The sequence below is a fragment of the Cavia porcellus genome, unplaced genomic scaffold (assembly GCF_034190915.1).
Source record: "Cavia porcellus strain 051 isolate PalLab524CR breed Dunkin Hartley unplaced genomic scaffold, mCavPor4.1 scaffold_5, whole genome shotgun sequence".
NCBI lineage: Eukaryota > Metazoa > Chordata > Mammalia > Rodentia > Caviidae > Cavia > Cavia porcellus.
The window spans coordinates 82102416-82112832 of NW_026947488.1; positions in this window are offsets into that span (position 1 = coordinate 82102416).

Here is a 10417-nt window from a genome sequence, read left to right on the forward strand (position 1 = left end):
CTCTTAACCCCAGCCCTCTGCGAGCTGAGGTAGGAGGGTCACAAGTTCAAGCTCAGCTAGGCAGCTTAACAACTTAGTGAGATCCTACCTCAAAAGAAAAAATAAAATTTGAAAAGGACTCTGTGTAAAGGCTTTAGGTTGAATCCCCAATCTTACAAATAAAAAAAAAGAACCCAGATCTCTTTTCTTCACAAACTCACACACCCTTTAGTTTTGTCAAATGAGTGGTTGTGTAGACTATTTGTTTTTGAGCTCAGCTAGTCATAAAAATGACACAGAGCACAGACTTCTAGGTTCCTCTCCTAAAAAGCAGGCAAGGATGGGCCTAGAATCCCAGCATTCTAAGAGGCTGCGATAGGAAAATTACCTTGAGTTTGAGGCCAGCCTGAACTTACCTAGTGAGTTTAGGAAAGTCTGAACTGCATAATGAGACTCTGTCTCAAAAGACAATAACAAAAATACAAGGCAAGGTTAAGGTGGGGAAAGCTCAGTTTTACCCTCATGCAATTATCATGGTTGGGAAATCTTAAAAATTCTCCAGTTCTCCTTGATTTTCTGGCTCTTATATACCCTCTCCAAAAAAGAAACTTGCTCGTCTAAAGAGCTCCCCTCTCTCGAGTCTGTCTTTTGTAATAGTCTGTCTCTGGGAGGGGCATAAACATTACAACACAATGCTGCTTCTTCCCCTTTGGATTTAGTACAAGCTTTTTTCTATGTTAGGAGAGCATATCTTAAGAGTGTTAGAACATCTGCTGCAGGTGAGTCACTAGAAGGTGGCAAAGGTTGCAAAAGAGAAGGGTGGGACATCCAGTGTCTGTTCCTTCCCAAGTTCGTCCAAGTCCAGCCAGCACCACACACTTACGAACGAGTATGTATATGATCCTTATATACTGTAAAGTCTGAAAATAAATATTTTTGAAAGAGAACATCATACTGTCCATTCTTGTGGAGGATTTGAACCCAATAATCAATTCTATTTTTCAAAGGCCAATTCTAATATTCAGATTTTCTTCCTGGCTGCCTGTCCCTTGCCCAGTCAGGTGTTTGCTGAATGGAAATGAGGATCAGTACCTGGCCAGGAAAAACAGTGGATGTATTTGAACTTCCAAGGGTCAAAAACCAAAGCATTTCACACTGTGGGTCTGAGTTCCAGAAAACCATGACGTTCCAAAGTTCTTTGGAGACACTGGCATTCCAGGAAAGATAAATTACCTCAGTTTTACTTCAGGTCTTGTGGGGAGTCAAAATGTATAAAATGAACACACTGTCACACTACGTAGCCTTCTTGCATACTCTATGATAACCACATAATCTTGGTGACTCTTGACAGTCTTTAGGAACTTTATCCTTCTCAATACCACATCAGAAGGGCCCTTCATGCCTCACCATCACAGAGAGCATACATAGAATTTTCCCCCAGGTTTTTGCTCATCAAAACTAAGAAAACACTCAAGCCGGTGGCCTCGTCCCTCATCCAGTGGTGTCAGGCTCCAAAGGCTGAGGGAGAGTAAAGGAGGCCCATGCTGACCTCAGGTCCAAAGACCACGCCTTTGTCCAAAGCCTGCTTTGTATGTGTCTCTGTAGTCTTGGGGTAAGGGATCAGGGTATTCAAAGCGGGAGTGATCTGTGTCCCTCCAGCCAAGATGCCTAAGGAAATATCCCTGTAGGAATCAGACATGCCATGGAGTCACCAAGTCTCCATCATTGACAATCACTCTGAGGACAGGCTATAGTTGACCTTTGTCAGACTTTTCTCCTGGAGCGTCTCTGAGGACATTAGTATCAATTAAAGTTCACTAGAGGAAGAGAGAACAGGATTTGCAAGGTAGGCTTACCGTGGCTACCTGCAGAGTCAGGTATGGAAGAATGTACAGGGGCCATCTGTGTGCTGGAGGGTCAAAGGAGTCAGTCAAAAGTCAAAGGCTCAGAACTCATTGCAGAGGCCTTGTGTGAGTTCAAGTCAGGAAGCTGGTGGGTCTGCAGGGAATGGCTGAAGACTCTACTCCGGAAGCCTAGAGAAGGACATCCATAGGTCATGGTGGAGACTGGAACTCCTCCTCCAAGAAGCAGAAGCAAGCCTTCCTTCTTCTCTCCCTTTTTATTCCATCCAGGATACGAGCCTTTTGGTTGGTGTCACGCATACCCAGGCTGCATCTGCCTCCTTCAGTATGTCAGTCATCCAGATACTCCCAGAACTGTGGTGTTCCCATTCGCTGGGTATTTCTTATTCAAGTTGACACTATAATTCACTATCATAGCATAGAAACAGTGACTATTTTAATAGACAATGGGTTCAGCGCCATTTATATGCCATTTACAGAATGTGAGCTGTTGAGTCTAGAAGACCCCTCAGAGTCACCTTACTGTGCCTGGTCACAGGATGAGATCAATCTTGTAAGTGAATCTTCCATGTATGCAATTAAGATCTGAAAAGCTCTGATAATGTGATAGTCAAGCCTGATTATGTCAACTTGATCAGCTTGGAAACAGCTGAGGATTGATAAAATACTTTTTTTTTTTGGATTGATAAAATACTTGTCTGACTATGTCTGAGTGACTCATGGAGATGTGACTATGGGTGCTATATCTGGTTCCCCTTTTTCTCTGATGCTCCCCCCTGCTCTGTTTCCTGGCTGCCATGAACTAAGTACCTTTGCCATCATACCCTTCCACCCCTCTTGGAGTCTGCATGCCATGGACTAAATCCCCCGAAACTGTGAACTAAATTAAACTTCTCCTGTTTTGAGATATAGATGTCTGGTATTGGGACCCAGCAGAAGCTCCGGGCTTCAGAATTAGTCAGCTTTCTTACTGCTGAATACAATTCAATCCTTTCTTAACAACTGGCTGTCACTTCTAAGGTTCAATTTTCTCATCTGTAAAATAAGAAGACAATATCCCTGATCTTAAAAAGTGTCACGAGCCAATGAGCCGCGGCCTGTGAAAGTGCTCTGCCCACCACCTTACCTGACATGGGTGCTGAATAACAGCAGTGTTGCTGCCTCAGCAAGTCAAACCCAGATGCTGTCTCTGCTGGCAGAACAATGACTGTCTCCAACAGCGCCTCGTCTCACTGCTACTCAGATTCTTGTTTCTTGTGTACCATGGACTGGAGAGCCATAAATCAAACATACCCAGAACTGCATGTTTATATGTGCTCCACCAGAATTAGCGCTAGTCCAAGTTAGCTGTCTTATCCGACCTGCAGAGATCTCCCCAGCCAGGCTGGAGTCTGTGTTTTGAAGAGTAGAAAATACAAACCCTCCCTCCGGAGTCTAGGTGAGTGAGCTATTACTACACTTACCACTTCCTGTGTATACACAGTCGTGTTTCACTTTAATAAAGTACTTTTAATCATGTATCAGTGAAGTCTTGCTGGGAAGTTATTTTTCCTACCTCCTGGGAGAGACACAGTAAAGGACATTGTAAGTGATGCCACCAATATAAAAGTCACATCTCCTTGGAGATCAGCCAGACATGGAGCTAACAGATGTATGTCTATCCAGGAAAACTCTCCAGTCTTGGCTGTGCAAAACAAATCTCACAGAGGAATAAGTTTACTTCTGGCTCCATTAAAGGGTAATGGAAAAGATCGATGTGTTTCTGGGTTGCAAGCTTGGTACTGGCCACCTTTATCGTGAGAGTATGAATGTAATATCATACTACGAATCCAAGTAGATAGAGAAATGCCTTTGTTGGGAACAAGTTGATTTTGCCAGTTTAGCACCATTCATCCTTTTGGGTAACAATGCTCCTGTCTGGGGATGGGCATATGATTTCAGCCTGCCAATCAGAGAAACATATCCTAAAGGATTCATGGTCATTTTCTCAGAGACGAATATTCTAGCCAATGAAAGCCCTAGTGGGAATTTTGTTGCTGCTATCAGGAAAGAATAGTCTCCTTTTAAATTAGAGATACAGGCCTGGAGCTTCTGCTCTAGCTCACCCTTGTCCCTGTGGGAAAAACAGAACACTGTCTTGCACACTTCCCAGGCTCTTGTGCTTCAAAGTCTCACTTATTTTCTGAGTGTTTCCAGAGGGAGGAAGATTACCATCCCAAGATCACTGCTGTCACCTTCCCAGAATATTGCCATCACCTGTCTGGGTCTTTCCTTCACTTCCTAAAGGAGAGGCACAAATATGGAGTGCATCTCCTCCTGAAACCCCCTTTAAAGCAACTTCAAGTTCCCTAAGCAGAATTTGTGCCTAAGAGATCTTTATGAGCTGGGGACCTACCTCATCCTCTGCAGTAATAGAACTGCTTCTCTTCCTCTGTTGTATCACTTTAATCAGTGGATAGCATATGACATTTAAGATGTATTTTTATACATACTCTGCGATATCTTAGAAGTCCATCTTGGTCTTCTAAGTCCATTTTTTACTTTAACGAGACTAAAACCAAGCAAAATAAAACAGAATACAGCCAATCAAAGGAAACTGTAAGTGATACAGGTTTTCAAAACAAGATAATAGGAATGTTCTGTGTTTTCACAATTCAATGCAGTAGCCACTATAGGTATCACCAGTGCACACTTGAAATGTGACTAGTGTGACGTTAGATTTGAATTTTTAAATTATATTTAGACAGTCACATGGGACTATTGGCTTTCATCTTAAAAAACAGCTTTAGAATCAGTGGTTGCCGACAAAAACATTGTCTCTTGACCAGAGTTAGCACCAAAATAAATGTGACCTCTTCTCTTGTCTTTGCTTCTTTGTCTCTTTCTTCTTTCTTGGCTTTTTGGGGCAGGGTCTCACTCTGCAGTTCAGGCTGGCCTTGAGCTCACTATACAAGGCAGGCTGGACTCCAACTCGCAATGATCCTCTTGCCTCAGCCTCCCAAGTGCTGCATTACAGGCGTGTGTCACTAAGTCAGGCTGTGTCACTTTAGAGCAATGCTTTAACACCACTGTTCTACTCAGTTTTAAAGGAAGTGGTTCTTTATTTTCACTTTTGGTGTTTCTTCCCACCTTCTCCTCAGGACTCACACAGAGGCCAGGGCTGAGTCACCATCCTCCTGACAAGCACACACAGAGCTCAGTCTCAGCTGGGGACACAGCACTCTTTGGAATGAATGTCAAATTCCACCAGTTGAGTGCTGGGGATACAGCTCAGTGGCATGGTGCCTGCCTGGCAGGCATAAGGTCCTGAGTTCAATTCCCAGCACCGCCCACCCCAGAAAAAATTCCACCTCTCAGACAAGGACAGGACCTAGAAGTTTATTGAGTCCAAACTTCATGGGCCCCTTACTGCTTATGCCTGTGGAATTATTTACTGAGCAATCCCAGCTCTGTGGAGCTATAACAGAAAATGGCTTTAATTTTTCCAGTCACTAGCCTCCAACTAGATTTTCTCCTAACAAAAACCTTTCCACCCAGCAGATTATGGGCAGATTCCATTACTCTTTAGTCATTGTCATGCACTAAATTTTAGTTAGTTGAATTTAAAATCTCATTCTCATATCCAAGCCAGAATGTTATGCTGGCCTATTTCCCTCATTCAGTTTTAAGACCCTCAGGTTGTCAGTGCGGGAGGGGGTAGGAAGAAGGGACCACACCACTCCCTGCTATGAGAGATACAGCTCAGTGAGGTTGCCACCAGGACACCTGTGTCCCTCTACTAACTTGAGTGGATCCTAGCAGTAAGTTAAGACTATCTATTTCTCCCCCATAACCATACAGATGCCCTTTCTCTCCAACCACTTGCTCCTGCTTTGGGGGTCAAGGAGTCATTACCTAAACAAGTCACCTTGTGGCCTTGGGTGAACTGTGGAAAGGCTGGGGGACAATATGGCCTCAGTGGGTCACAGCAGAAGCTGGACAAGGACCCCGGGAGACCTGTGTGCACCCCTGTTCTGGGTCTATCACCAAGCTAGGCCAGGCAGAAGGACTCTAAATAACTCAGAGGGTTGATCCACCTCCTCCTCCTTTTTCTTCTTCCTCTTCTTCCCCTTCCTCCCCTTCCTCCTTCTTCTTCTTTCTCTTCTTTTGAGATAGGGTCCCACTGTGTAATCCAGGCAGTCCTCCTGCCTCAGACTCCTGAGCCCTGGGATTATAGACATGCACCACTGTGTCTGCAAGGTTGAGCTCTTGTCTTCCTCTATTGACTCATAGGTGCTCAGTGTGGGAGAGTTCCTAAGTGGCCCATAGGTGCTCAGTGTGGCAGTGTGGGCCTAAGTGGCCCAACTCCTTGTGATCAGAATGCCACTTGTTGGCATGGGTTGGCTCAAGAACCGGAAGCATTCCAATATTCTTGGTCACCCTGAAAGTGGGGTCTGGGAACAGGGCATAAGCCTGCGATAGCGCTCTGCTGGGATGGTTGCTGTGGAGGCCAGAAGAGCTGAGAGTTCACAGTGTTCCTTGAGAGTTATTCAGCCACTGTTTCTTACACATTATGTGGCCAAGTGCCAATCTATGGTCATTCTTAGCCATCTGCATATTGGGTCATGACCACAGATACCTGCTCAGACAAAGTAGCTGTGAATGATGGCTCAGGACAGGCTCCAGCATCTCCCTGTCTCCCCTGACCCACGTACCACCCCTTCCAGATATGTAAATCCTGTCCCTATCTACCCAACAGGACACCATTTCTCTGCCTTTCTTTCCATTTCTTCTTTCCTTTTCCTTTCTTCCTGTCTATTTATAACCCAGGGTGGTAGGGAAACCCCATAGCTTCCATTCTTAGGGGAGCTCACTGTGCTGATTCAAAGGTGGGACATGGACCTGATACTTCTTTCACTAAAGAAAAAAACTCAGAAACACATACTATATAAGTTAAACACCCTGGACGTGACTCTGACAGAAATCCTGCTCCCCATGTGCATTTCAGTAAGAAACAGGCAAAAGATCATAGCTCTTAAAGCTTTAACCTTAAATCAGCTTTTCACAGTCTTTTCTCAGCTGGAACGTGTTCTGGTTCTCAATACCATCTGTTCCCACACACCTGTGACCTTTAAGTAGGCCAAATGTTCACACAGGTGAAATGTGTCTATCAGCAACCTACTCCATAAAGGAGAGATGTATTTTCCTCAAACCCCCTGGATTATGAAACTTGTTTTTAATATATAGGAAAATATCTAGAATGAATGCTTATTAAATATAAAGCATGGTTTTCTCTCTCTTCCCTCCTCTCCCCTCCTCCCCCCTCCTCTCCCCTCCTCTCCCCTCCCCTCCTTGCCTATCCTTTCTTTCTCTTTACCTGGGAATCACACCCAGGGCTTTGCATAGGCCATGTCAAGCACACGCTGTACCCCCAAAATATACCTGCAGCTTCTGTCTATTAAAGAAAGACTTAGAACTGAGAGCCGAATCAGTCTCATTTTCCCCTTCTCAAATGAATTACTGTTTCCTTGTGGTTTGACTAATTTTAGAAGACTTTCCCTTTTTCCAAAAAAAATTTTTTTAAGATATGTCCATCTATTCTGTCAGTTCTTAAAAATGAGAAAACATTGCTCATTGCACTGGTTTCCATTTTAATACAATTATGATAGCATTTTAGGTTGTTCATTTATTTTCTCACAACAGAACCATGAAACAGTACTGTCCCATTTTATTTGTGACAACACTGCAGCACGAAAATTTCCCCAAGGGTACATAACAGCTTGAGATTTTAAATTGTCACACCCTCTCAGGTATGTAAGTACTTATGCCACTCTTGACTTTCTGATCAGCTAAGAAGTTTTCCTTCAGTTTTTTTTTTTTTTTTCTCCTTCAGGTTTATTTTTATTTTTATTTTTTTGGTATCAGGAATCGAATTCAGGGCCTTGAGCTTGCCAGGAAGGCACTGTGCCGCTGAACAACCTTCCCGGCCCTCTCCTTCAGTTCTTGAAGCCAACTCCTTGACCAATGTTATCATCTTAAGTTCTTTAGCGGTAGGTTTAGGTTGATAAGCATATTAACTAGAAGTGTCACAAATTTTTTATAGTGGCTTTAGGAAGCTTGTATATTGTGATCAGAGTTGGTCTCAATTTCTACATGTTGTTTTAGTAACTATCTTTTCAGCAAATCATCTTATTTATTATTATCCTGGAGATGGAAACCAGGACCTCACATTTTAGACAAAGGATTTATCACTGAGTTACATCCTCAATAGTGAATTATATTTCTAATGCTTCTGTTTTAAATGAGAGACCTATTAGCCTTCTAGAGTAAACATGATGGGGGAGTGTTTTAAATTACCGAACAGAGTCTTAACTCAGTCTCAGTGTTTACCTTCTGGATCAGTGGTGGCAAGCCTTTTAGAGCTTTCAATAACAAAAAAGAAAGAAAGAAAAAAACCACGGCAGTGTCACACAAGCCATAGATTTACCACTACTGTTCCATAAGAAGGAATCTTTTTATGTTGGGCATCGTGAGTATTAGCAGTTAATTTGAGTGTTCCTGAAATCTCTTCCTCATGTACTGGCTTTGTTTCCCCTAAAACCATTCAGATTCCTTGCTTTTTCTACAGATGCATAGCCTGTTGGCTTTTCTTTCTCTGTTTCATTTTTTGCAGCTGCTTATTTTCTTTTTTAACCTCTGTAATGTGTGCCTGCTAGCAGGATGGGGGATTTAAGAATCTACATTGTTGGCCTTTTCTCCAAAGTAGCAACAACACAACACTTCCAGAGAGTAAATGTTTGCATTACCTCGGAGCTTGACGTTTTTCAACACTCAGACCAGCAGCATAGGTGGAAGTTTGTCACTGTTGGTCACAGGAGTAGAGAACTAAGTTGGTCCTCAGTCCTATGGATGGGGCAGCTCCAATCAGCACTATGAAATTGGCAGCATTTTCCTCTCTCCCCAGAAAGCATTTTGTGTGGCTGCTTAAGGAATTCCCTGCCCTCTGACACCCTTTGACCTGAACTGTATTTGCCATCACCTGACTTCTACAACCCACGATGGCAGTCTTTTTAAGTAAAGATGATACTTTTTTTAAAAAATCACCAAATTGTTGCCTCTTTTAGGCTGGGGAGGGTCCAGACTACAGCCTGGAGATATAGGGAGTGACCTGAAGCCAACTAGTAGTCACGGAAGCTTGGGCAGTTTAAGTGCAAATTATGAGGGCAGAGGAAAACTTGGCATTTGAAGATAGAAAACAAATGTGAGGACTGAAGAGGACTCTGGGGCTGGGGATATAGCTCAGTGGCACAGCGCCTGCCTGAAAAGGACCTAGAACCCATCAAGTCCCATGGGTCCTAAAAACCCGTCTCAGCAGGAGAGTACATTGGTGCCTTTGAATAATGGGTAGAAGGGGTGACAGGAAGGGAAGCTTGGCTAAGAATGTAGTTTTGGTCTCCAAGTTTATGACTATTATAAATTTAGCTCTCTCTAATCTCCATTTTTCAGATGAAGTCCAGGACAGATATGTGATTTTCCATAATCTATGGTAATGGCAGTTTAGTAGCAAAATCATAAATCAAATTCCTCCAACTTACTGGTCCACTTCTCCTTATAGCACACGCAGATATAAACTACGCTAAGATAGAAGACATGTTCTTCTAACATAATAAGAGTTAATGTACTAAGCAAAAACTGGAAGTCAAATAAAAAGGGCCTTGGAGATGGCAGATCACCTGGAGTCCTGTAGTGGGGTGACCGTGGAGTCCTCATGCCAAATATGAATTTATATGCAAAAGTACATCGAGACCAAGCACACTGCATAGATTAGAATAACGTGACCCAGATCTGGGTATGTTACAGCCCTGCTTCTTCTTGTCTTGAGATGGCCTTGAAATGCAAAGTTAGAGTCGGAGGAGGTCCCCCAAAGAGACCAGCTGCTCAACTCACCCCGCCCATGGGGTAGGTTAGAGGTTCTCTGGCTTTCATCAGAGAAAGAAGAATTTTCAAGATGTGTCAGTGAGAGACATAAAAAGGTTTATTAGGCAGAATTCTAAAAGTACACGGAGAGAACAGTGTGGGCCTTTAAGAGAGATAGATACATTATGGTCAGGGCTAGGGAGTTCCATGTGGTCCGGGAATGTCCTCCAGATAAATGATCTACAAAATATATTTCTGCTGTCAGGTTACCTATTGCGTGTGTGTGTGGGGGGGTGCTATTCAGAATGTAAACCATTCAAATGTGTTTTAAGTTGAGATATTCTGCCCATAAATATTGCTGCTAATTTGAGGATGGAGAGCTGTGGGAGGAAGGGCAATTTACAGGTGTAAAGCACAGGCCAATTTAAAGGCTTATTGTTGTCTCTAAGATTCAAAAAAATTTTTGAGTGAGTTTCCAGGAAGGGAAAGAGGCTTGATAACTTGGTGCCCTGAAGTTGCAGTTTTACTTAAAAGTAATTTAAAATTATGATTTTCCATGTCTCCATTTTCCGTCACTGCACAGATTTAGAGGCTCAGAGCTGAAGAAGTCATTACGAGTCCAGTGTTTCCAGTGCAGAAGTGAGAGTAGGAATCTGTGATGCGGTTGTTTTGTGTTTAAA